This window comes from Pteropus vampyrus, unplaced genomic scaffold (genome assembly GCF_000151845.1).
Source record: "Pteropus vampyrus isolate Shadow unplaced genomic scaffold, Pvam_2.0 Scaffold133, whole genome shotgun sequence".
Lineage (NCBI taxonomy): Eukaryota > Metazoa > Chordata > Mammalia > Chiroptera > Pteropodidae > Pteropus > Pteropus vampyrus.
The window spans coordinates 3,486,931-3,514,714 of record NW_011888914.1 but is presented as its reverse complement, the minus strand read 5'-3'; the positions used below and the strand labels follow the sequence as shown (position 1 = coordinate 3,514,714).

At 37.4% G+C, this 27,784-nt stretch overlaps 1 protein-coding gene across 3 annotated transcripts in view; it reads left to right on the top strand.

The window, feature by feature from the left end:
• ANKRD6 (ankyrin repeat domain 6) overlaps positions 1–27,784 on the top strand; it is a 189,846-nt gene that overhangs the window by 16,732 nt on the left and 145,330 nt on the right. The gene's annotated exons all lie outside the window — the stretch shown is intronic.

The window sequence follows — 27,784 nt, the reverse complement described above, 5'->3', positions numbered from 1 at the left end:
TTTTCCATCATTATTTCTTCAAACAGCTGTTCAACATCTTGATTTTCTTCAGTTATGCTGATCAGATGAATATTTGGAGCCTTAATAGTGTCCCATATCCTCCTTAAATTATTTTTATAGTCTTGGCATATTTTTTCTTGTCATTCTGATTGAATGTCCTGATTGGCTTTCCTGTCCTCTAGATAGGGCATTTGATCCTCTTCTTTATTCACTTTGTTTATTCTATTTAATATACTTCTCATCTCAGATAATGTGTTCTTCATTTCAGACTGGTTCCCTTTTATAATTTCCATTTCCATTTTTATGTTTTTTAACTCTGTTGATATTCTCATTGAATTTATCTACACTTCTCAAAAGTTCATTGAGCATCTTTATAAACAGTGTTTTGAACTCTATTAGATTACTTGACTCCATTATATCTGGCTCTCTGTACTGTTCTCTCATATGGTTTCTGCTTCTTTGTCTTCCCATTTCGGCTGCCTTTCTGTGTCTGTTTCTATGTACGAAGCTAAGCTCCTAAGTCTCCCAGTCTTCTTAGTATGGATTTGTGAAGTAGGCGTCTGGTAACACAGTCTGAGAGGGGTTCAGCCGCAGGCCAAACTTAGTCCAAGCCTCTACCCTTCCAGGGCCACCTGTTAATATTCAACAAGCAATCTACAGATGCTGTGTTTATAGTTACCTCAAAAGGCCACACCAGAAACCAAGGCTGCCTCCAGTGTGAGTCTCAGCAAGGAGCACCTGACTCGCTGAGGATACACCTGGATGTGGCTTGGGTGGGGCCACAAGTTGGGGGAGGCAGGGTTTCAGGGAATCCTATGGGCGCAGCGACCTCTATTGTCCAATTTGATGATGTCACGGCTATGGCGGCGCTGTGTCCGTGCACTGGAAGCGGGGAGGGCTTAAAAGAGACCAATGGATACTGCCGGCATGAGTCTCCCCTCGGCCCTCACTCCGACAATGTCTCCCTGTAAGTCCCTGGTGCTCCCTGCACGCAGCCGAATCAGCACTTGTGCTCAGAGCAAGCAGGTCCATCCGTCTCTGTGAAAACCCGCTTGCAGATGCAGCCCCTTTGAGAGGCTTCTGCTGCTGCCTCTTTCTCACTCAGCTGCTAGGGACTGGGCAGTCCCGCCTCCTCCCCCTGGACTACCTTCTGCTGTTGCAGGGTGTTTTCTTGGACTTCTCCCTAGTTGTATCTAGAGAGAAGTTCCTCTAGATCTCAGGTGATTTTTCCTTGCTGCTGCTCCTTGTTTCCGTCACAACTTTGATTTGGTTGCCAGAGGGACGAACAGAGCTTCTATCATCTATACCATTTTTTTTCTCCTCTAATGTAAAGTTTTTGCCGGCCTCATCTCTTCGTCCTTTTCATTTCAACCACTTTCCCTCATGTATGTAAATAAGTTCCCTTCGTTAAATTCCTCTGGCTGTACATCTAGTGTCTTCAAATGGTAGCATGTCAGCATTCCCTTGGTCAGCTATTTCTTCTATAACCCCATTCATTCCATCCAAATTTTATTTCCAATTTTACCACTTTTCATTTCTTTGCTGCACTTTCTTCTCTGTTGGCCAGTTTCCTCTTTCAGTTGTTCATTTTCGTAAAATACGATGTGGATTTATCACTGGGAGACAAGGAGGCAACACAAACACACAGTTTGTGTGTGTGTGTATGTGTGTGAACTGAGTAACAGATGAGGAGGGCCAATCACTGACAGACTTGAAAGAAGTGATGTGATTGCTCTCTGATTATGATGGACATCTGTTAATTACATAGTGATTTGTAGTCTGAAGAGCTATCATTGAGGTTTGTATTTTATGCAGTTTCTCAAAATTAGTATACTGTGGTAAGTGAGATTTGAACCATGTTCTTAGAGGACTGGTGAATTTGACTAAACTGTAAGAGCTGAAATTGTATGTACTAGAGCCATGTAAAGTGAAGGCTGCCTATATTTTTCTAACTTGGATAGTAATCACTTCCTTGTACATTTTTATAGATCTGTTACCCAAGAGCGCATCTTTAGACACCATGGTTTAGGGTTTTTTCTTCAAATGTTTTTGTTACGTCTTCTAAGTCTTTTTTTTTTTTTTTTTTTTAATCTCTGGGTTTTTCTTTTGTATTAGTTTGCCAGGGCTGCCATAACAAAGTATCACAGAATGGGTGGCTTAAACAACAGAAATTTATTTTCGCACAGTTCTGCAGGCTGGAAGTCCCAGGTCAAGGTATTGGCAGGTTTGGTTTCTCCTGAGGCCTCTTGCAGATGGCCGCCTTCTCTCTGCGTCATCACGTGGTTTTTCCTCTGTGTGCTCACATTCCTGATGTGTCTCTTATAAGGACACCAATCATATTGGATTAGGGCCTACCTTACCAGCCTCTTTTAAACATAATTACCTCTTTAAAGATCCTGTCTCCAAATGTAGTTATATTCCTAGATACTAAGGGTTAGAGCTTCAACATAAGAATTTGGGCGGGGGACACAATTCAGTTTATAACAGTTTCCATCCCTTTCTTTCCTTTACTGCTTATCTATCAAAATAGTTACGCTGTTTGACCATTAGTCACATAAAACATAAGCCATAAGTCTTTTTATTAAAGAGTCAGGATCATTCATGAAGGATACTATTAAAGATTAGGCCCAGATTATGTTGGGTAAAATTATGTCCCAGTTACTGAGGCTTTATAACAAATGACCCCAAAACTGGACAGCATAAAACAACAGTACTTATCTATTATCTCTCACAGTCTGTTGGTCAGGAATAGAGAATGACCCAGCTGAGAGGTTCTGACTCCGGTCTCTTAATGAGATTGCAGTCAGATGCAAGCTAGGGCTATGGCCATCTGAAAGCTTGACCGAGGAAGGAGGATTTACTTCTAAGATGTCTCACTCACATGGTTGGCATGTTGGCGACGGCTTATTGAATGTCCTCATGGCATGGCTGCTGTTTTCCCTTGAGTCAGTAATACAGGAGGCCAAGATGGAAGCTGCAATGCATTGTCTCTTCCACTGTGTTCTATTGGTCACACCGACCCAGCCTTGATTCACTGCAGAAAGGGACTCCACAAGGGCATGAATACTAAGAGGTGTAGATTAATGGGAGCCATCTTGGAGATTAGCTGCCATAAATTGGTTTAGTAAAAGGTGTCTTACTTTTGGGAAACCTGTTTGCAAGTCTCTAGCTTCAAATGCTTGCTTACCTTACATGCATTTCATCAAACTTGAACATGTCAAAAAATTAAATTAACTTTCTATTTCACACTTAATGAGTTAATATTTTTAAGTGTTTTCAAGATAACCCAAAGCATTATACTAATCTGTATACATACATTTATCTATTAGTAGATTTCTCTTTAGCTTTATCATTCATCTGAGATACTGGTCTTAAATTAAATGGTGGATCCTAAACTCAAAAATGTGGCAGTAGGAATTTTGGCTTGTTACTAGAAAATAGTTTGACTCACAACCTAAAGTTATTAACTCTGAAGTTTTCTGAGTGAACCCTAATAAATTAATTGAACTGATTTTTCTCAGTTTTTTTAGTCTGTTATATGAAAAGAAGATTTCTAATTGATCTGTTTTAATGGTGAAACTAATAAATGAAAATTATGGGGAAAAACTGGTGATGATTTTGGGCTATAACTTTATGGAGGAGTTGAAAGTATCTGAAACTCCACTCATGGACTATGGTCTTGCCTAGTTCTTGGCCTGTGATGTGCCCTGGGGTTCAGCACCATGGGCAGCTACTTCTGCTGCCCACCTTGGGTTGGGCCTGCACTTTGAATTGAAAAGAGTAGTGGCAGAGCAACCAAGGCAATCTGGGAGGGTGTGCACTCCTGAGAGTGTAGGTGCCTTGTGTCCTGGTGGTTCACAGAGTTCATCCTCATTTGTCTTTCTTTTTCCCAATAGCCTCTGTCCTTTCAAATTACCATGTCTTTAAGTTCATCCCCTCAGTTTCCATAAATCCAGCAATAAGTCCGATGAGCCTCAAGTTAACGAAAAGCTCCTGCTTCAGAGGACCGGACCCTACAGTGTCCATTCTTGGTTCAATCCTCCAGCCACTACTTCCACTTCCACTAAGGATCATTTATCTATACTTGTAAGGTTTTTATTTAAACATGGTGACAACTATAAGCAGAGGTGTTAAGCTTCATCTTTACTTCTTTCCATAAATATTTACTCTGCTTAATTGTTATGGACAAAGAAAGCAGACAATAGTATTTCAAATGTTTCTCCAATGATGTTGTTAACTGTTAATTGATTAAGTATTATCCTTGAGCTTAGGGAGCTTACATTCTAGGAAATAAAACATTTTACTTTTGATTTAAATACCTCACTTATTTTGGGGCAGTCTTTTAGAAATTGTCCTATTGGGACTCTTCCTCAGATTTTCAAAGTGAGGGTGTACACGGCCTTTTCCTAGAGCACAGCAGAAAGAGGAATAATGAGACCTGAAAAATCACAATTACAGAGGCAGGAAACTTGCCTCACAGTGATCCATTTGGAATACTAATGTAGTTATCATCAATGAATGACAAATTTAGTTTTCCTTTTTTTAAAAGAGAGAGAATGTGGGCAATATTTATAAACCAAATCAACTTAGACAAGCAACTATTAAAATCAGAGGAGCTTCGAAAATGCCTTGTAGGTTAACAAGATTTAGGAAGTATGCATTTAAAAAAACTAGTTAGGATCATCTCAGAATGAGAGACAGTGGAGAGGGGAGAGAAAGAAATGAAGTAATCTCAGAGTCACGTTATCCATCCTTGCTGGATCATACTAATGCCATATCAGTGTTCTAGAATTCACAATGTAGAGTGTTAGTTCCAGAAGACTCATATCTACTTCTGATGTTACCGAGTTTCTTGAAATTGAGATCACAGTTTCAGATATTACACATGCCTTTGTGTGAAGTAGGAGACTACTATAAATGACAGAAGTGCATGTGCTAAGGGGATGGAAGAATATATAAAGAAGGGGAAGCAAGTTAAGCAGAGTGAAGGTGTTTAGTAAGGAGAGTATATTAGTTGATAGGAGACAATGGAATTGGTGTGAGATGAGATTTCTTATGACAGATTGTGAACTTGTGCTGCAGTATTACGTGCTCTTTGTAGGAAGCTATATAGTTATCCATGTGATTTAGCAGTATGAAGAAGCATGGCTTTATGGCTTTATGTTAAATCAACTTATGTCCATTGCAAAGTTGATGCTAATACTTCAGGATTTAAATTTTTTTAGAGGTTCACATTCACTTGTAATAACTCAATATTATTTATTAAATAAAGATGTGTGTGTGTGTGTGTGTGTGTGTGTGTGTGACGTGCTGTTGCGTTGGCTCTGATTCATGGTGACACCATGAATGAGTGATGTCCACAATGTCCTGTCCTCTATAGCCCTGCTCAGCTCCTGTAGACTTATGCCTATGGCATCTATTATGGAGTTATTCTACCTCCTGTTTGGTCTTCCTCTCTTCCTGCTCCCTTCTATTTTTCCCAGCATTATTATTTTTTCCAAAGAGCTTTGCCTTCTTATGATGTGCCCGAAGTAGGACAGCTTCAGTTTTGTCATTTTTGCCTCCAGGGATGTTTCAGGTTTAATTTATGATCCACTTGTTAGTCTTTCTTGTGATCTGTAGATGTTTTTGATAGATTCGTAAATTCATTTACGAATGTTTTAGAGCCATTCACAAAATATGCTCAGCATAAAGTCTTTCAACGTGTGGGAAATAGGACTAGAAGAGGGAAGAACATCCATCCTTTGCAAGACTAGCTTCTATTTATAGCTATAGCTTCTAACTTTATTGCAGTGCTTTGTGAACTCACCAGCTCTCACTACTTAACATTAGCAATAAACCGGGAGTTGTGTACTTCCAGAACTTTCTGGGGCTTTTAGTGTAATAGACTGGATGCCTTTTCCCCCCATATCTTCAAAGGGTTAAAAGTTACATACTGTCAAACCTATTCCAGAATGGTTAGGAAGACGAGAAAAAGAAATGGATCATTTTTCTCTTATCTATCTATCTATCTATCTATCTATCTATCTATCTATCTATCTATCTATCTATCTATCTATCTCTTTTTAAAAACAATATTTTCTTCTCTGTTCAGAGAATTTGGATAATTCTGAAATGTCAACCACTCGATGTGATTTATTTTTCCATTTATTGTGCTGAGTGCTTGGCCCTTTCAATATGGAGACTCATGCCTTTTAACATCTCAGAAATTTTCTTCTGTCATTTCTTTGGATAATTCTCCTCTCTTCTTTCTCTATTTTCTCTTTTAAAACTTCTGATACTCAGATATTGGACCTATTGGATTGAGCCTCTTTTTAAACTTTTCTGTCTTTCTTTGTCTTTTGGTTCTACTTCTGGGGAAATTTTTTAAAAAGATTTTTACTAAAATATAGGAAACATATAATACTATATTAGTTTCAGGTATACACCATAGTTATTTAACATTTATATACCTAAAGAAGTGATCACCATGATAAGTTTAGCAACCACCTGACATCGTACGCTATCACAGTATTATTGACTATATTCCTTATGCTGTACACCACATCCCCATGACTTACTTGTTTTATACCTGGAAATTTGAATCTCTTATTTCCTATCACCTCCCCCACCTCCAACTTTTAAAACTTTTTCAATTACAGCTAACATTCAGTACTCTTTTATATTAGTTTCAGGTGCACAGCCTAGTCCTAGGAGATTACCTTATTCCTTCTCTTGAATTTTTAAAGATGCTGCCAATCACTTTATTTCCAAGAACTCCCTTATGTCCTCTGATCATCCCACTATAACTTGTTCTATAATAGTTTCTTTAATCTGAAGATAGTAATTTAACTGTTGTCTTTTTTAAGTTCTTATCGGTTACCAGTTTTACTTCAGTTTACTCCAGGGTTATTTCTTTTTATTTACCATGGTCTCTCTTTTTTATTTTGGAAACTTGCCTTGAATGTCTGGTGATGCTTGGTTTTCTGTTCATGTTTAAGACTAAAAGGCAGTTGGAGGCTCTATGAGCATAATTATGGTGTATACGAAAGTCTCATCTTAGGAATTGTTCATATTCCCTAGAGAAGAAACTTATAATGTCAAAAATAAAAAAAGCAAGACAAATGAATCCATACAATATGATATTAGTTTTACAAATTGAAGAAGCAAAAGATATATGGCTTGTGGATATATAGGTAAGTGGCAAAACCATCATAAAGGCAAAGGAAGCTAAACACAAAATGCCAATAGAGCTTACACTTTGGGGATGTCATTGGGTGGAGCATAAAGAGTTTCACTGTTATTGGTTACATTTTAGTTTTTAAATTGGGAAGTGAATTTTAGTTTTTAAATTAGGAAGTGAGTTTTATTACTATCTTCATAACTTCCATATATAATATATCGCATAGTATTTTATTTATGTAAAATATTCATAATGAAAATGAGAAAATTTGGAGGAGATTCCCTGCACTCTGTACTGTGAGAGTAGATGTTTGACTGACAGGGCTCTGTGCCTGCAGTAGGGTAGTGACTTCTAATCAATACCCATCCTTTCAGCTCAGTATGTAATCTGAAAAAAGCCAGGACCAAATGAATCGACATAAACAGATGGGGTTATGCATAATTCTTTTGGAAACATTCTTGGTACCGTGTTCTCTGAAGTCCTGATATACCCTGGCCATAGATTCTTCCAGACACCATTCAGTCTTTCCAGAGATGTGTAAGAGACTTCCACGAATCAGTCTTGTATTACCTGCTGGCCTGAAGATGGATCCTTTGCCTTCTGCAAGGTGCCCCGCGCACTTTTCTACCACCTTTACTGCTATCACTTACACCTCTCTGCCAGCCATGATGGGTCAAAACTGTTCAGCTGCACAGGAAATAAAGGCAGAAAGAGAAACCCCAGTGGAGTAAGAGAGCTGCTGGCGAGAAAGCACGGTATTGTGGTTAGTGCTTATTGGTTGAGAGCTCGTGGGAGGAGCACGGCCAGGAGATGTGCATCTTCACTCAGCTCACTGTTCAGTACCGGCACTGATTCACGTGTATGCACGTGTGGGGGTGGCGGGGGGAGGGTATGTAGTTTTTAATATTAATATGTTTGAGACAGACAGCATCATAATGAATCGTTGCGTGTGAGGCACTGATAACCAGGTACAACTGTGGACTTTCATTTTCTCCCCAGTTTGTATTTGTGTCCACCCCAGTACCAAGAGGTTTCAAATCTCAAACCTCTGCAGGGTTTTGCAGAGCAAAATTGCCCATTTCTGCAAGTGTCCGCTTCTATAAACACCAAGCTGAAGCTTCTTCTCCTACCCCTGATACAGCGAGTTGCCACTTCTCCGCTGGTTTTCCATCTTCCTCAACTATTGAAATCGCTCCTCTGCTTTTGGCCACTCTCATGTTCTGTTCCTTAATGCGGCTTATCTTTATGCCTTTTCTCTCATATTAGCAGTGTCTTTGGTGGGAGAGGAGATAGGGGAGGTGTTTAATAAGCTTTCTTTCTTTAATCAGAAACTATTAACACTATGAGGCATCTTGTTCCACCCATCTTTTTTTTTTTTCAGCATTATTGAGCTATAATTGACAAAATTGTAAGATATTTAAAGTGTACAATGACATTTTTATATACATACATTGTGGAAGGATTCCCTCCTGAGTCAACACATCCATCACTTCACACCTTTTTCTGCATGTGTGAGAACATTTAAGTTCCACGCTTTCAGCAAATTTCAATTATATGATACTTGTACAGTATAATCAACTATTGTTGCCATGTTGTACATTAGATGCTCGCCCCTTATCCATTCTGTAACTGTATCCTTTTACCAGCTTCTCACTATTTCCTCCACCCCACAGTCTCTGGCAACCACTTTTCTACGCTCTGTTTCTATGAGTTAAGCTATTTTTTTCTTAAAAGTGCACATATAAGATCATGTAGTATTTATTTTTGTCTGATTTGTCACTTAGCTTAATGCCCTCTAGGTTCATTCATGTTGTTGTAAATTATAGACTTCCTTATTTTTTTTAAAGCCGAATAAAATTCCATTGTGTATATATCTATACAAATATACACATATATATCACATTTTCTTTTTCCATTGATCTATTGTTGGACACTTAGATTGTTTCCACACCTTGGTTATTGTGAATAATGCTGCAGTGAACATGGGACTACAAATCTCTTTTAGATGATTTCATTTCCTTTGGATTTATATATCCAGAAATGGGATTGCTGGGTCACAGTTTTTTTCCTCTTATTGTAAGATATTTATAAATTTCCTAATATATATATATATGTATATGTGTATACTTTTAAAGCAAAATGCATTAGCAGTTTTGTAACTTGTTTTTTCCACTGAGTGTTTTTTTTTTTGTGAGCATTTTTCATGCTATAACATTTTATAAAAGCATGATTTTTTAAATAACTGCAAAATATTTTATCATTTGGATGTCTCATAATTTTACTGGATTCCTATTATTGGACATTCAGGAAGCATCTGGTGTGTCATTTTAAAAAATAACACTGAACTGGATTTCGTTAACCAATGATACCAAAAAAATTTTTTTTAATAAATAAAAAATAACACTGAAACTTTACTATCTATAAATGTTTTGTATTCTATCTAATTAATTTTTTAAGATAGATTATCAGACATTAAATTACTGGGTGAAAGATGAGCTTTTCAAAGGATCATATCATACTTGACAAGTAATTATATCTTAACACAGGATTTCACCAAATTGGAGATTCTGTGACTTTTTCATTATGTAGAAACCAGATACAGAGAATATTTTGATGGTTGCCAAATAGGAGGGAGTTGAGGGTCTAGGTGAAAAAGGGGAGAAGGGATTAGGATGTACAAATTGCCATGTATAGAACCAGTCATGGGAATGTAAAGTATAGCATAGGGAATATAGTCAATAATATTGTAATAACTATGTGTAGTGTCAAGTGGGTGCTAGACTTATCAGGGAGATCACTTCCTAAGTTATATGAATGTCTAAACACTATGTTATTTACCTGAAACAGATATATTGTATGTCAACTGTAATTGAAAAATAAAAACAAATGATTAAAAAAGGATATATAGAATTTTCAGATAATTTTATTTTAGAAAAAAAGGAAAAAAGAAACTTGACTCTTATTTTTGGGCCTGGCTTAAAATAACTTTTTTTCTTTTAAATTTATTTTAATTTTATTTCTCAAGAATTGTATATATCTATGGTGTACAGCATGATGATTCAATATACATAGTGAAATGAATACTATAGTCAGGCTAATTAATGTATCATCCCCTCACATACCTTTTTTGTGTGGGATGAGAGCACTTGAAATGACTCTCAGCGTATTTCCAGTATTCAGTACCACATCGTTAATTATAGTTACCATGCCAAGCATTAGATCTCTAGCTTATTCACCCCACGTAACTGCAACTCTGTACCTTTGACAAACATCCCCTGCAACCTACTGCCCCCAGTAAACACAATTCTACCCTCTGCTTCTGTGAGTTTGACTTTTTTAGATTCTATGAGTTAGACTTTTTTAGATCATATGGTATTTGTTTTTCTGTGCCTGGCTTATTTCACTTAGCGTAATGTCCTGTAGGTTCATCTATGTTGTTGCACGTGACAGGATTTCCTTCTTTTCTAAGACTCAATAATATTCCATGATATATTTATATTCATACATTGATGGAAACTTAGGTCGATTCCATATGTTGACTTGTGAATAATGCTGCAATGAAAATAGGAATGCAGATGTCTCTTTGAGGATACCGATATACTGATTTCATTTCTTTTGGATGTATACCCAGAAATGGAATGGCTGCATCAGATGGTAGTTCTGTTTTTAATTTTTTGAGGAAACTCCATACTGTTTTCCAAATAGCTGTATCAATTTACATCCCTACCAACGATGTACAAGAGTTCCCTTTTCCCCACATCCTTGCCAACACTTGTTATCTTTTGTCCTGATAATAGCCATTCTAACTGGTGTGAGATGATAGCTCATTGTGGTTTTGAGTTGCATGTCCCTGATGATCAGTGATGTTTGAACATCTTTTCTTATATCTGTTGGCCATTTGTATGTTTTCTTTTGAGAAATGTTTATTCAGGTCCTTTGCCCATTTTTTAATTGGGTTATTTGTTTTCTTGCTACTGAGCTGTTTGAATTCCTTATATATTTTGGATGGTTTGCAAATATTTTCTCCCATTTTGTAGGTTGTTTATTCACTTTGTCGATTGTTTCCTTTGCTGTGCAGACAAGCTTTTTAATTTGATGCAATTCTATTTGTTTTTGTTTTTCGCTTTTGTTGCCTGTACCTTTGGGGTCAGACCAATGTCAAGAAGCTTTTCCCCTATGCTTGTTTCTAGTTGTTTTACAGTTTCAATTCCTGCATTCAAGTCTTTAAGTCTGCTGCATGTGGGTAATCAGTTTTCCTAGCATCATTTATTGAGGAGCTGTCCTTTTCCATTGTGTATTCTTGCACCTCCATTGAAGAGTAACTGACTGTAAATGCATGGATTCATTTCGGGGCTCTTTATCTGTTCTATTGGTCTATAAGTCTGATGCCAGTACCACGCTGTTTTAATTACTATAGTTTTGTAGTATATTTTGAAACCACGTAGTGTGATGCCTTCAGCTTTGTTCTTTTTACTCAGGATTGCTTTGACTATTTGAGGTCTTTTGTGATTCCAATGAATTTTAGGATTCTTTATTGTTAAATTTTTATTATTGAAGGAGATCATACTAACTAGTCTCATTACTGGGAAACGCAGTCTTTTGTTAGGTTCACTTTTAGAAAACAAAGATAATGTATATCTATGTACTGGAAATATGGATTAATCTAACTTGTCAGGTGTAAAACCACAACCCCTCAGTAAGAGAGTCTTGCCTTTAATAAGATTTGTGGTAACAGAATAAAATATTCCTTTATGAACTATAACTATTATCAGTCCCTGAAGTTAAAAAGCTGTCATTGTTCTTTAATAAGATAATTTCATCACTCGTGGTGATATTTTATCCAGTAGTCTAAATACCTGTTTCTACTGGCAGGAACTTCAGGTTTTTGTTTTTTTTTTTTTTAACCCGATCAAGTGGCTAATTTTAGAACAACAGATAACTAGAACTTACTTTATACTGATTAGTAATATTTTTTCCTTTGAGATACAGAAAACACTTCTTTAGTCCCTTGCAACTTGATCGTTTGTGAACTCTTGCAGAAATCTCAATGCGCCTTAGATGGTTTAGATGGTTCAGAGTGTTATCTACAAGCACTTACATCTGTCAGGCTTTTGTGTGGAGGCCAGTACAGGAATGTCACATGATACACAGGAAAAGATCCTGTGATCTTGCCTATTCATATGTGACACACCATAGTTTGTCAAGAGTCTTTTGTATTTTAATAACACATTTCCAAGAACTTGCATTTCTTCTATCTAAACTACTTTGTAACTTTCTTAGTGGAAAAATAGTATACATTTCTGTTTGTAAGGGAAATAGAAAACACTTTATTTTATACCGGGTTGAGTTAAATTTTAATATGTCTGGATAGACCTGAGGAGTTATTTGTGTGGGACCTACCTTAGCTTTTAGGATCAGGAGAGAAATTCTCAGGGAATTGTCATGGGGCAGGAAGGGAGCAGGAGAGTGTTGCCAGTTGCAACGTGAGAAGTTGATAATGCTGTGTGTTTGTGTGTGTTGAGTGGAGGGAGATTGGTGACAGAGGAGGAAATAGATGACTTTTCAGATAATCTGAGTAAAAACCTGAACAGAAAGGGACACCTGGTGGGAAAGGAGAGAACTTTCAGCTTTACCACCTGTCTCCTGATTTGCCCTGAGAAGTCTGGCCCACAAAGCTCTTTAGTTTAAGAATTTGTAGTGCATATAATAATAAATTACCTGACATCTTGCTTTAAATTATTTTTAAAATGTGAATCTTTGCAAAGTAGTTAAGCGATCAGATTCTGGAGCGGGGCTAGTTTAGGACAAATCCTGGTTCAATGACATACTAGCTGTGTGACCTTGGGCAAGCTAATGTACCTCTCTGTGCCTTCATTTCCTCATATTCAAAATGGAGTTAAAAATAGAATCTACCTCATTGAGTTGTTAAGGTAAAGTACTTAACCAGCAAAATTAATACACAGTTATAGTAGAAAAGTAGATAATATAGAAGTTAGCAGAAGGCGAACATCTCCAATCCTTCGCCTTTAGGTAATCACTACTAATATATTGGTACATATCATTATATATATTTTTTTAATACAACATTGAGATCACACTCTTCATGCTATTTTGTAACTTGTCCCCCTTAATATATCATGAGCATTTTCCCATGCTACTCAGTTTTCAGCATCACTATATCTAAAAGACAGAACTGTATTGAGTGGGATGGGTATATTTCAGTTTATTAAACTGTTCCCATAGCATTGAAACTTTAGATGCCTTCCGGTTTTTCACTTTTACATGTAATGCATCAATAGACATTTTTGTATGTTAATCTTACTCCTGAAGTTACTTTCCTTGAAGAGAAACCAGATTGCTGAGTTCAAAGGTGTTTATTTATATTTTTAAGGCTTTTGACACATAGTGCCAAATTGCCCTCCAGAAGTCTTGCTAGCAATATATGAGTTTGTTTTCTTGTCCTCCTGTAAGTATTGATTATTCTAATTTTTTATATTCAATTCGAAAGGCTAAAAAATTATATCTTCATTGTTTTATTGTTTGATTATGAAGGATGAAAATTTGTATGTAAGTTTTTAGCTCTTGTATTTTTTTGCCCCTGTGTTTCAAATGCCTGTGAATTTCTTATGTACTTTTTTGAAGTATTTGCCTTCTTGTAATACATAAATTTGTAAGAGCTCTTTAGATAGCAAAGCTATTGATTGGCTACATTAAGATTTTTTCTCCAAGGGGTAAAGTTTCAAAAATTTGTAATGAATCTAATACTCTTAGGTTGGTCAACTGAGCATCATTCATGAGGTCTCTAAAAGAAAAACTACAAACCAGTTGATATTTATAATATTATAGTATACAAGGTATATTATTTATAGACACAATAGGGAAGTCTCTTTTCCTTAGTTTATCAGCTACTCAGTTGGTGAGTTGACTTACAGTCTGTAGTTCGTTTTGTAGAATACTTTATATATTCTAATTAGATATTATTAATCCTGTTTTGTGATTATGCCTATGATCTTGATTAATTCCTCAACTATTTACTGGACAGTGTCTTAGTGTTTAAACTTACAGTCAGCCACACTGTTTATGCCCTGTAATGATCAAGGACTCCCTATGTAGATAGATCAAAAGTCAAGATGGAAGGCCCACAGATTTTTGTGATCCTGCAGCTGAGCTCATAATGTTTAGTATCCAAATGACATGAAAGGTGGTATTCTTAGAAGATTGGAACCATTGCAAAAGATTTATGCTTCACTGATTCTCTTTGAAGAGTATCACAAGAACTTACTCTGTGAAGGGCGGATCATTGTTGCCGGGGCCTCCTGCACATATAACTAACTCCTGAATGCATCTTATGTTGAGGGAATTACTCATCTGTGTAGCATTTTGAGGCTTGAGCCTGAAGCATATAGTTTTGTAAAACCTGGAGGTGAAGTGAATTCCCTTAGAATGATGTTTGAAACTTTATTCGTACCTTCAAACACATTTTGGAATGTAAAACAGTCGTAAAAATTTCTGTTACACTGACAGCGTTCCTAAGGCAGTGTGTCTATCATTCCACCTACTTTACTTACCAAGCTGCCCCCACTCCAAGTATCTGCCCCACCCCCCCCGCCCCCCGCTCTGAGGTCTATGTTTAACTTCGGGTCTTACAGGTGATTTTTTTTTCTTTTGTAGTTTTCTCTCTCACGCTAAAGAGATTTCCGAAGTTCTGGTCAGGGAGTCTAAAATTTCACATTTCACTTGAGTGATAATGATGAAATATTTTGTCTTACTTATAATCTTGTATTTGAAAGGGAGAACAGACTATGGAGAAATATGTGAAATTTGCATAAATCAAGAGAGCAAAAATTGAATTCTTACCTAATATTATTTATAAATATATAGATGTCATTTACTTAGGCATGGTAAAGATGCTCTTTTTTGATGGTCGAACATGGAGGTTTGCTTAGAGTTAAATTTTTTATTTTAATATTTCTGAGCAGCTGCGACTTTCTTCAGCTAACCTAAGTGCTTTTATAGTACTTCTCTGGCCACTTAATCGGTATTTGGAATTTTTAGCATTATTCTGATAAATTTCTAAGGCACATCACTTTGTGAAAAATTTGAATTACAAACTGGGTTCTTCTTGAGTCTCCCTTCTTAGCTTCTCCTTGCCCCACCTCCATCCTTTCAACTCCTCCACCCTCCATTTCTGGGTCTGTTGAAATTTTTGCCTCATGAGTAGTAATTATTGTGAGACTTGACTTATAAATTCAGCCCTTTCTAAATGAGGCACTGAAGTTATGTCAGGTTTTGGATTTTCTTTAGTACTCTTCGTTATCACCTCCTCAGTTTCCTGTATCTAGCACAAAAGTAATTAGCAGAAAGAGAAGAGGAAATACCTGTTTATAAAATGTAATATTTGAGTAAAATTCTTAATGCAAAATGATTGATAGCCTGATTTCACGTAATCAGCTCAACCTTGTCTGGAGTAGGTTTCCTGAGGTCGCAGATGTCAGATATTTTATACTGTATAAACTGCTACCATGATGCTTTCCATGTCACGCTCTACTTCTGTTGCCACCATTTAAATTCATAACTTTAGCTCATAACTGTCACATTAGCTTTCTCACTGGGCTTTCCCTGCCTCCATGGTCAAGTTCCTTCTCTCTGCAAGTCCAACAAGCAGCTAGCTACTGGATTAGTATGTCCCGAGCACCTTTAGGAGTAGGTCAATGCACTGCTCAGGCCTCCTAAAATTCCTGCTGAGTTCTGGTCAAAGTCCTTACCCCATTCAAGCCTCTTTACCATAAGCTCCAGATTAATTTTCCAGGCTCGCAGTTAGCTTTCCTTTGACCCCCAGATTATGCCCTGTTGACTTGAGTAGCCTACAGGATTCGAGCCTGGGGAGGACTTTCCTTACCACTCCCCTATGTGCAGAGAAGTCCCGCCTACCTTGGAAGTGACACCATCTCCCCCAGCATTCCTTTCCAGGTCCCTCCTGTTGGCAGTGTAGCTCCTGTGTCACTCATCTGGAATTATTTTTACATTTGTAGACCCTTATCTCTCTTGCCTGAGGGTAGGAACCAACTCCTCTCTTCCTGGATCCCATCAGTGTATTCCAGCTGCATGGCTTGCAGTCAGGGCTCAGTCTTTCATCCCTTTGTTTTTTTCCCCTTCCCTTAACTTTCTCAGTTCTTCTATTGTAAAACAGCAAGCACCCAAACTCTCTTTACCTAAATTCCCTTCCTGCTACAGCCATATCTCTCTTCTTTGCTCTGTGAACTTTTTATTTTTTTAAATGAAAGTGAATAGCATTCTTGATTTTCCTGATAAACTCATTGGAGAAAAATGCGAATAATATGGAATTCGAAGAGGGTAAAAATCATCTAAAATATCATCACTGAGAGATAAATCATCTTTTACTAAATACGCTGTCCTGTTTCACAGGCATACACACTCTTGTGCATGATACATAATTTTATATCAGTGAACTCATGCAATACATGCTGTTCTAGAAAAAATCAACAATGTATTGGGGACATCTTTAAAAATACTTTAAAAAAATCAACAATGTATTGGGGACATCTTTTCAAGTCAGTTCATGTTAATCCTCATCATTACTGTAAAGTATTCCATTGAATCAAAAATTATTTAATTTACTCTCTTTTGATGAGCATACCCATTCTTTCCTGGTTTTTTTTTTTGCTCACATAACTAACACTATAGATGTATTAGTTGGGGTTATCTAGAGGAACAGAACCAAGAAGAGACATACACACACACATACAGAGATTGATTGTAAAGAATCCACTCACGTTATTATAGAGGCTGAGAAGTTCCAAGATCTGCCATCAAAGGCCTGAGACCGGGAGAACCGATGGTACAAGTTCCAGTCTGAGTCTGAAGGCAGGAGAGGACTGATACCCCTGCTTGAAAATCCTCAGGCAGAGAGCAAATTCTCTTTTACTCAGCCTTTTGATCTTTTCAAGTCTTTACCTGATTGGATGAAGCCTGCCCACACTAGGGAGGGTAATCTGCTTTACTCAGTCTACTGATCTAGATGTTAATCATACCCAGAAATATCTTCACAGACACACCCAGAATAAAGTTTAACCAAATATCTGGGTAACTTGTTGCATAGTTAAGTCGACACATAGAATTAACCATCACAATAAGGCTTGAGCCTGAAGCATATAGTTTTGTAAAACCTGGAGGTGAAGTGAATTCCCTTAGAATGATGTTTGAAACTTTATTCGTACCTTCAAACACATTTTGGAATGTAAAACAGTCGTAAAAATTTCTGTTACACTGACAGCGTTCCTAAGGCAGTGTGTCTATCATTCCACCTACTTTACTTACCAAGCTGCCCCCACTCCAAGTATCTGCCCCCCCCCCGCCCCCCCGCTCTGAGGTCTATGTTTAACTTCGGGTCTTACAGGTGATTTTTTTTCTTTTGTAGTTTTCTCTCTCACTCTAAAGAGATTTCCGAAGTTCTGGTCAGGGAGTCTAAAATTTCACATTTCACTTGAGTGATAATGATGAAATATTCTGTCTTACTTATAATCTTGTATTTGAAAGGGAGAACAGACTATGGAGAAATATGTGAAATTTGCATAAATCAAGAGAGCAAAAATTGAATTCTTACCTAATATTATTTATAAATATATAGATGTCATTTACTTAGGCATGGTAAAGATGCTCTTTTTTGATGGTCGAACATGGAGGTTTGCTTAGAGTTAAATTTTTTATTTTAATATTTCTGAGCAGCTGCGACTTTCTTCAGCTAACCTAAGTGCTTTTATAGTACTTCTCTGGCCACTTAATCGGTATTTGGAATTTTTAGCATTATTCTGATAAATTTCTAAGGCACATCACTTTGTGAAAAATTTGAATTACAAACTGGGTTCTTCTTGAGTCTCCCTTCTTAGCTTCTCCTTGCCCCACCTCCATCCTTTCAACTCCTCCACCCTCCATTTCTGGGTCTGTTGAAATTTTTGCCTCATGAGTAGTAATTATTGTGAGACTTGACTTATAAATTCAGCCCTTTCTAAATGAGGCACTGAAGTTATGTCAGGTTTTGGATTTTCTTTAGTACTCTTCGTTATCACCTCCTCAGTTTCCTGTATCTAGCACAAAAGTAATTAGCAGAAAGAGAAGAGGAAATACCTGTTTATAAAATGTAATATTTGAGTAAAATTCTTAATGCAAAATGATTGATAGCCTGATTTCACGTAATCAGCTCAACCTTGTCTGGAGTAGGTTTCCTGAGGTCGCAGATGTCAGATATTTTATACTGTATAAACTGCTACCATGATGCTTTCCATGTCACGCTCTACTTCTGTTGCCACCATTTAAATTCATAACTTTAGCTCATAACTGTCACATTAGCTTTCTCACTGGGCTTTCCCTGCCTCCATGGTCAAGTTCCTTCTCTCTGCAAGTCCAACAAGCAGCTAGCTACTGGATTAGTATGTCCCGAGCACCTTTAGGAGTAGGTCAATGCACTGCTCAGGCCTCCTAAAATTCCTGCTGAGTTCTGGTCAAAGTCCTTACCCCATTCAAGCCTCTTTACCATAAGCTCCAGATTAATTTTCCAGGCTCGCAGTTAGCTTTCCTTTGACCCCCAGATTATGCCCTGTTGACTTGAGTAGCCTACAGGATTCGAGCCTGGGGAGGACTTTCCTTACCACTCCCCTATGTGCAGAGAAGTCCCGCCTACCTTGGAAGTGACACCATCTCCCCCAGCATTCCTTTCCAGGTCCCTCCTGTTGGCAGTGTAGCTCCTGTGTCACTCATCTGGAATTATTTTTACATTTGTAGACCCTTATCTCTCTTGCCTGAGGGTAGGAACCAACTCCTCTCTTCCTGGATCCCATCAGTGTATTCCAGCTGCATGGCTTGCAGTCAGGGCTCAGTCTTTCATCCCTTTGTTTTTTTCCCCTTCCCTTAACTTTCTCAGTTCTTCTATTGTAAAACAGCAAGCACCCAAACTCTCTTTACCTAAATTCCCTTCCTGCTACAGCCATATCTCTCTTCTTTGCTCTGTGAACTTTTTATTTTTTTAAATGAAAGTGAATAGCATTCTTGATTTTCCTGATAAACTCATTGGAGAAAAATGCGAATAATATGGAATTCGAAGAGGGTAAAAATCATCTAAAATATCATCACTGAGAGATAAATCATCTTTTACTAAATACGCTGTCCTGTTTCACAGGCATACACACTCTTGTGCATGATACATAATTTTATATCAGTGAACTCATGCAATACATGCTGTTCTAGAAAAAATCAACAATGTATTGGGGACATCTTTAAAAATACTTTAAAAAAATCAACAATGTATTGGGGACATCTTTTCAAGTCAGTTCATGTTAATCCTCATCATTACTGTAAAGTATTCCATTGAATCAAAAATTATTTAATTTACTCTCTTTTGATGAGCATACCCATTCTTTCCTGGTTTTTTTTTTTGCTCACATAACTAACACTATAGATGTATTAGTTGGGGTTATCTAGAGGAACAGAACCAAGAAGAGACATACACACACACATACAGAGATTGATTGTAAAGAATCCACTCACGTTATTATAGAGGCTGAGAAGTTCCAAGATCTGCCATCAAAGGCCTGAGACCGGGAGAACCGATGGTACAAGTTCCAGTCTGAGTCTGAAGGCAGGAGAGGACTGATATCCCTGCTTGAAAATCCTCAGGCAGAGAGCAAATTCTCTTTTACTCAGCCTTTTGATCTTTTCAAGTCTTTACCTGATTGGATGAAGCCTGCCCACACTAGGGAGGGTAATCTGCTTTACTCAGTCTACTGATCTAGATGTTAAGCATACCCAGAAATATCTTCACAGACACACCCAGAATAAAGTTTAACCAAATATCTGGGTAACTTGTTGCATAGTTAAGTCGACACATAGAATTAACCATCACAATAATGAACATTTTTTTATAGCTCTCCTAAACTCTCCCCTCTCCCTGTTAACTCTAGGATAAATTCCTAGATGTGAAATTGCTGGGTCAAATATATGTGTATTCTAAGTGCTGTTATTGCCCATTTGCCCATCAGAAATGTAAAGTCGTGTAACAGAGTGAAATACTAGCCTCTCTGGCTTCGTCTTGTTCAAGCCTGCTATCTTCCCATGGCCTTCAGGCGAATAGCCTCTCCTTCGTCTTACATATAGATGTGCTAATCATTAGAGGAATTGTGCTTTAAGCCTGAGTTTTATAAAAATAGCCTCTTACCAGAAGGTGGCTCTCCCAAAGAGATAAGGGAAGTATGTAATGTTTATCAAAGATTTGCAGGACCCTCCTGACTAGACCCACATCAACTAGGGTCAACAGACTAAGCACAGTCTTCCTTGGACTTCTGCTGGTGCCTAGATGTCTGCGGTGTCAATCACCTTTTGCCCTTCCCATTTCCCAGTCCCTTGACATAAAAGGAGCCTGAACTCTTTACTTTCTTAAGATGGATTTGAGGATTAGGTCTCCCATCTTCTCAGTTGGTACTTTCTCAATTAATAAACCTTTTCTTACTTCAAACTCTGATATTTTGAGTTTTGGCCTTTTGAAGATCAGGTTCACGGACTGCACCAGGAACAACTGTCCCCAGGTAAAGTTGTGAGTGGCTTTTTCACTATCTTTACCAACATGGACATTGTCAAATCATCCTAATATTTACCAGTTTTATGGTTTAAAAATATCTTTTTTTTTGCATTTTTTTTAAGTCCGAGGTTGGATATCATTTTGTAAGTTAATGTTCATTTGTTTGTGTGTGTTAGTCTTAAGTTAGACTGACTACTATTTACTGCGTTCTTCTAGGAGCCTGTGCCCAAATAATTCCAGCCCTATAATGGAATTTATAATTTAGTTTGTGCATGGAACTGCCTAATCAGATCCTTGGTCCATTTTACTATTTGAGTGTTTGTCTTTATTCATTTGTAAGAACTTTAAAAAAATTTTGCATGGTACAATTTCTATCACAATTTTTCTTTAAATTTTTTGACTTATGATTGAGTTGAAAAGGTCTCTACTTCTAAAATTGTAAAAATATTAATCCATATTTTCTTTTGCTATTCTATGGTTTTATTTTTTATATTTACCTTTTATTTTTATATAGTTATATATACTATCACATCTATGTATTTTATATTTATATTTATTTTTATAATTTCTAATAGATAACAACCCCTTTGTTTTTCTTACTTTCCAAGTGTTTCTGTCTGTTCTTCCATGCTTGCATTGCTGACGATCTTTAAAATCTTTTTCTTAAGTTAAAAAAATTCTCATACTTTAATTGAGATTATATTGAATGTGTGGATTATTGGGTGGAGAATCAATATAATGCTGAATCATTCATTTTTTCAAAGAAATTTATGAAGTGCTTGCTGTGTACCAAGCAATTTCTAGTTACAAGACCCACACAAATCTCTGCTGTTGAGAAAGCTTACATTCTAGAACTGTGCTATCTAATATGGTAGCCATTGGCCACAAGGGATTATTGAGCTTTTAAATGTTACCAGTGCTGCATATTGATGTGATAATGTTTCAGACATATTGAATAAATACATAATTAAAATAAATACATAATTAAAATTAATTTCACTTGTTCTTTTTAATAAGTTTAAGTTACATATGTGGCTCACATTGTATTTCTGTTTGGCAGCTCTGATCTAGAGTGTGTTTGGGGCGATGTGTGTTAGAGGAGAGGCTGACTATGCACAAGATAAATAAGTAACATAAAATACTAGATAGCCAAAAGTACTAAGGAGGAAAAGCTAAAGAGGAAAGGGAATATAAATACTTCTGTGTGTTTACTGTAAGGTGGTCAGAAAGGCCTCAGTGAGGAGGCTCTTGGGTAAAGTGCTGGTTGAAGAGGAAGCAAGCCATGTGAATGCCTGGGGAAAGAGCACAGCAGGCAGAGGGAACAGCAAGTGGAAAGGACCCGAGGTAAGCACATGCTGGCATTTTCAAAGAACAGCAGGAGGAGAGGCCACTGTGGTTAGAGGGGTACAGAGTAGGAGATGAGGTCAGAGAGGTCTGGAATTTAGAAGAGAGATCCAGGCTGGAAAGTCAAATGCTGGAGTTATGAGGACTCGAAAGTAATTGAAGCCACAAGATGGCATGAGACACCTAGGGAGTGTGTACAGATAGACAGGAGGTCCAACGCCTGAGTCCTCAGACTACCTAATGTTACTGGTGGGGACATGAAGAAGGAGCAAGCAAAAGAGTGTGGGAAGGAGTGGCCAGAAAGGTAGGAAGAAAGCTAGGAGGGAGGGAGGGAGAGAGGGAGAGAGATGAGAAGAGAGAGAGAGAGACAGACAGACAGACAGACAGACTCTGTGTGTGTGTGTGTGTGTGTGTGTGTGTGTGTGTGTGTGTGTGTGTGTGTGTGTTTTCCTGGAAGCCAAGCAAAGTTAGGCAAAAAGGATCCACTTCCTCAAATGCTGCTCAGTTGAAGACTGAGAACTGGCCTTGAACTTAGCAATTTGCAGATCACCAGTGACCTTGATAAGAGCAGTTGTGGAGTAACAGTAAAAGCCTGATTGGAATGGATTCAACAAAGAAGAGGAGAGAAATTGGAGCCATCGGTATAGACAACTCCTTTAAGGAGTCCTCCTGAGAACAAGACTTGTCTTCCTGTTTAAGTCTTCTTTTACATGTATTCCTTAGTAGTTTTTACAGTTTTCTCCACATAGGGCCTATGTTTTTAAAAATGTATTCCTAGGTGTGTTGTACTTTTTAAAAAATTGTTATTCTGAGTAGCATAATATATATATCATATTTTCTAACAGATTTTTTAATGGTGTATTCAAAGATCGTTCATTTTAGTATTAATGTGTAAATGGCCACCATATTAGTTTTCTAGGATTGATGTAACAAAGTACCACAAACTGGGTGGCTTAAACAACAGAAATGTATTATCTCATAGTTTTGTACCCTAGAAGTCCAAGATTAAGGTGTCGGCAGGCTTGGTTCTTTCTGAGGGTTGTGAGGGAAAATCTTTTCTATGACTCTTCTAGCTTTTGGTAGTTTGCTGGCAATCTTTGGCATTTTCTGCATCATATCAGAGAGAATAAGGTTGAGCTAAGGACCCTTTATAGTCAACTGCAAGCATTTATTTGCAATGCCTCACTGAGTGACTGGAAATACTATTTAAACCAATAAGCCAAGGATAATATCCAATCACTTTTTAAAAAGACCAGCAATAACATACTGCAAGACATATGGTTCCTTAAAGAGCTAGTTTTATAGGTGAATCACCTTTTTCTGCACCTTCATCTTCACGTGGTGTTCTCGCTATGTGTCTGTCTCTGTGTCTAAATTTCTTTTTTATAAGGACACCAGTCTCGTTAGGCTAGGGCCCACCCAAATGACCTCATCTTAATTTGACTACATCTGCCAAGATCTTATTTCCAAATAAGGTCACATTCTGAGGTGCTGAGGCTTAGGACTTCATAATGTCTTTTTTGGGGGGATACAGTTCAACCTTTACTAAGAACCTTGTAAGCTCCTTAGTCATTTCAAACAGTTTGTTTTTGACTTTCTTGGGTCTTTGAGGTGTACAATATGTAAATTCTAATGATGAAACGTTATTTTTTTGTTTCGTAAAATGCGTAACTTGAATTTCACGTTCTTGCCTAGTTTCATTTTACTTTAATTCCATGAAAGATCAGACTACTCTCACTATTTCTATTTCTCATCTCCTGGGTCTTTCCCACCCACTGAAACCACTTTGCCTAGGCCACTAATCACGGGTCTGGGTTGTGGTAAGCTTATCGTTCTTTTTGGCAGAACTAGTAACCTACCCTGAATAATAACCTTATCTTACATATAGGGAATTAGATTAAAAAGATGAGAGGAAGAGTCCTAAAATTTAGAGTTAAATGACCTTTTGAAGAACCCTCACGAATGGCAGTTGAATGATCAGAGAGGAGGTGGTTCTTACAATGGTTGTCTCCTAAGCCTTTAGGAGCTTCCAGTGCCTTTAAAACAAAAAATCTTTTTATTATGGAAGACTTAAAACAGAGATGAAAGTAGACAACATAATATCATGAACTCTCATGTATCTGTAACCCAATTTCAATAATTATCAACTAATGGTCAATTTTGTTTCATCTATATCTTCAAACACTCCCTGCCCCATTTTATCTGTAACTGTTTTAGTGTGTAGCTTTAAAAGATAAGGACTTATTAAAATAACCAAACTACCAGTATTGCACCTAAAAAAATAATGATTCCTTAATAACATCAAGTATAGTTAGTGTTCAAATTTTAAATATCTGTAAGATTTTAAAAATATTTTATTTTGAATAAGGATCCAAATAAGGTCCACATATTAGATTGGTCAATGTGACTTTCAAGTCTCTTCTTATTGTTACCTGACTTTATTCTAGCTCTCTCTTTCCTTGTGAACTATATTTTGATGAAACCAGGTTCTTTGTCCTGTAGAGTTTTATAGCATTTGGATTTTGCTGGTTGTATCCCTGTGGTGTCATTTATCATGTTTCTATATCCCCAGTACTTCTTGATGTCTTTGATAGTTGGGTCTTAAATTGATAGTTGGGTCCTAAAGCTTGGTCATATTTAGATTCAATTTATTTTGACATGACTACTTCATAAGTGGTGTATGTTCCTTTATCAGGAGGTACCCACAGTCTGGTTGTTTATCTTTTTTAGCAGCCATTGATATTTAATGTCTAGATCTGTTAATCGATTAGGCCTTGCTAAATGGATTGTATCATTCCTTCTTTCTTTATTAGCTAAAATGTAAAGAGAAACTTTATCTCATCTGCTATTTGGTTACTAGTGGCACAGTTTGTAGTAAGATAGGCAGGAGAAATCTTAGTTCTTTTTTTTGTCAATTAGTTTTTATAGAAACTTTCTTACAGTAAAGCTAGTTTCACCCAAAAGACTCTATTGCACAGTGCCTATTGGAATAGCTTCTTGGAAGACCATTCTTTCAAGTAAATGTATGGAGGTTTGCACAGGATCCCAGAGATAATGGGTTAGCTAGGAGGCCATGTAGTTCCACCTGTTTTTTTCCAAATGAGGAATATCCTTCTCCCCCTGCAGCCTAGCCCTTCCTTTCTCCCTTTCATCTCCACATAGATACATATAAATGCATATATGTATATGCACATGTTTATTAAAGTTCCAGAGCAACCCCAGACAGTCAAATTCTGAATAACTATGATTCTGCCCAGAGGTAGTGAATTCATTGTAGGTGCCTGAGGGGTGAAGGAGACCCAGGGAGAAGCAAGTTGTTACTGAAGGTTATTGCTCTTCCCAGGTGTTCCCTTGTCTTTGGCAGTAGTTCTGCTCCCCGGTGTACCTGTCAGAAACGTGCTGTGTGTCCTTTACCATGACCCCCTCCAAGATAGCCTTGCTAGGTGTGTTAAGCGCATCGCCTGTGGGTCCTCCCAGAAAACTTCAGATAGGTGCTGATACGCACCTGGCTCCAGGTTATAAAGTGGGGGATAATAATGCCACCGCCATCACAGTGTCTCTCTCGTCAGGTCTTCCTGTCTGGTGGCCTCTCTTTGGCTGTGCTGTGAGAGGCTTCCTTTGCAAGTCTAGGCGAATCATGTCATTTAATGCTGCCTGCCCCATTGTTTCCCTCTGAAGACCGGAGAAAGTCATTCAGTCCCCTGCTCCCACATCTGCTGATTGCTCAGGACAACTTGCTGTATCTGTGCCTCCACCCTGTGAGAGGTTCCCGCACATGCCTGGCGAGGAAGATCCCCAGAGGAAGAGAGGCCATTGTCTGCTCCCCGACCTCCCATCCGTCCCCAAAGTCACTGGCCTGGCTCTGTTGTCATCGTGTACTGCGTATACTTCTTTGTATTTAATGGTTTCTTTAAATAAGACATTATTAGGTTTTTTCCTAACTTAGAATTCTAAATTTCAGATTTATGCATAGTATAAGTTTTTCCTCCCTTGCCTATGCCTCTTATTTATGTAATCATTTCTGTAGGTCTAGAGAATTTACTGAAAACATGCATTTGTGATCTCTTTAAAACCTTTTACTTTAAAGGTGTTGCTTCTTGGTTTTTCTTTCCTTTTTAAATCTCATCTTTATTTTACCCTTCTAGAGTTGTCTGATTTTAATTCTCACCAGAAAGTTTCTGTGTACTAAACAAGCGTAGCAATGTCATTTTGTAAAGTAACATCTCACATTACCAAAGCAAATGGCTTTTTACAATTTTATTTTCTAAGCAACTGTCAGTCCAGTTAATGGCGAAGCTAGAGGCTTAAAAATTGACAACTTGTAATGCTGGAGAGGAGGGGCATGCAGGAGGGTAATGCTTATGTGTCAGGCTTCTCCAAGTAGCCACATTGTGATACTGCACAACTCACCCAACTTCCTTTAATCTTTTTTGTTCACATCTCTGAAGCTGTCATTAGCTTGAGATAAAGAAAAAATGTTCAGAATGTACAGTGGTCCACAAATAGCTATCGTCAGAGTTCGTAAAGATATTTTTTATCTGAGGAATTCTAATATGAATAACTTTTAGAATTTTCTTCTTTTTTAATTTGAAAAATTGTTTACTAGTGTTACATTAAATATAGTCTAGAAGCAAACCTAGGGTTAATTTCATTTTGGCTTGAAATTATTTGTGCTTTTCCTCTGGCTCTTTTACAGCCTACACTAAGGAGATCTGACTTAACTTGTGTTCTTGACCTGATCAGAATTTTTCTACTTTGAGTGAAACAAAGAGAGTGCAAAATGAGAAATTTGTCTTATTTATAAGTTGTCAGCAACAATCCCAAACCTCTCTAGATGCATGGAAATACAATTTTTTTTAGCAATCCAACTTTAGGAGGCCAACATAAGATCTGGACATTTCCTATTTAAGCAACAATATTAAAGCTATGCACATATGGCTTTCATTCTATGACTATTTTCAAATTAAGGGTTACCATATTCTAAATTCCATTTGTGAAACTGGGAGCAAAAGAGAAAAATCTGAAACATCTTTATTTCAATGGAATCTGTATGTTAGCATCTGCACTGGCATGTATATGATTGGAACATGTAGAGTTGAATCAGCACCTTTGTTTCTGGTCAGTTGCCAGAAATAAAGACATCAAAGGAAATTATAAACTGGGCAACAAATCAAAGCTGAATGAGTTTTTCATTTAGTAGTTTTCTAGGTTGCTGTCTTTGCAGCTCATCAAAATTTAACTGTCCCTCCCACAACCCCCTTTGAGAAAGGGCCACCCCTAAGTAGACTGGTTGCTCGTTCTTGTTACCTTTCCATTTGTACATGTGTGGAATTGTTTTTGTAGGACAAATTCCCAGATGTGGAAATACTCAGTCAAAGAGAGTGAACATTTATAGGTTTAACAGACACTGCCAAATTGTCCTCTAGAAAGATTGTACCCATGTGCACTTCTGCTAACGGTGAAACTGAAACCAACCACTGGGCTGTAATGAAGTACTGTGGGGTTGTTTGTGGGGAGCCAGGCAGGCCTGATATGTTGCCAGCCATATTCTAGTCAAGAAGTTGATTCATGGAACGGTGATAAGCTCTTTTAGACAGTGTAAAATAATGTACAGATAGTCTTGGAAAAGAACATTTTCATAAAGACTGAAATGAAAATGCTGTATAGTTAAAGAATCATTTAAAAATAAT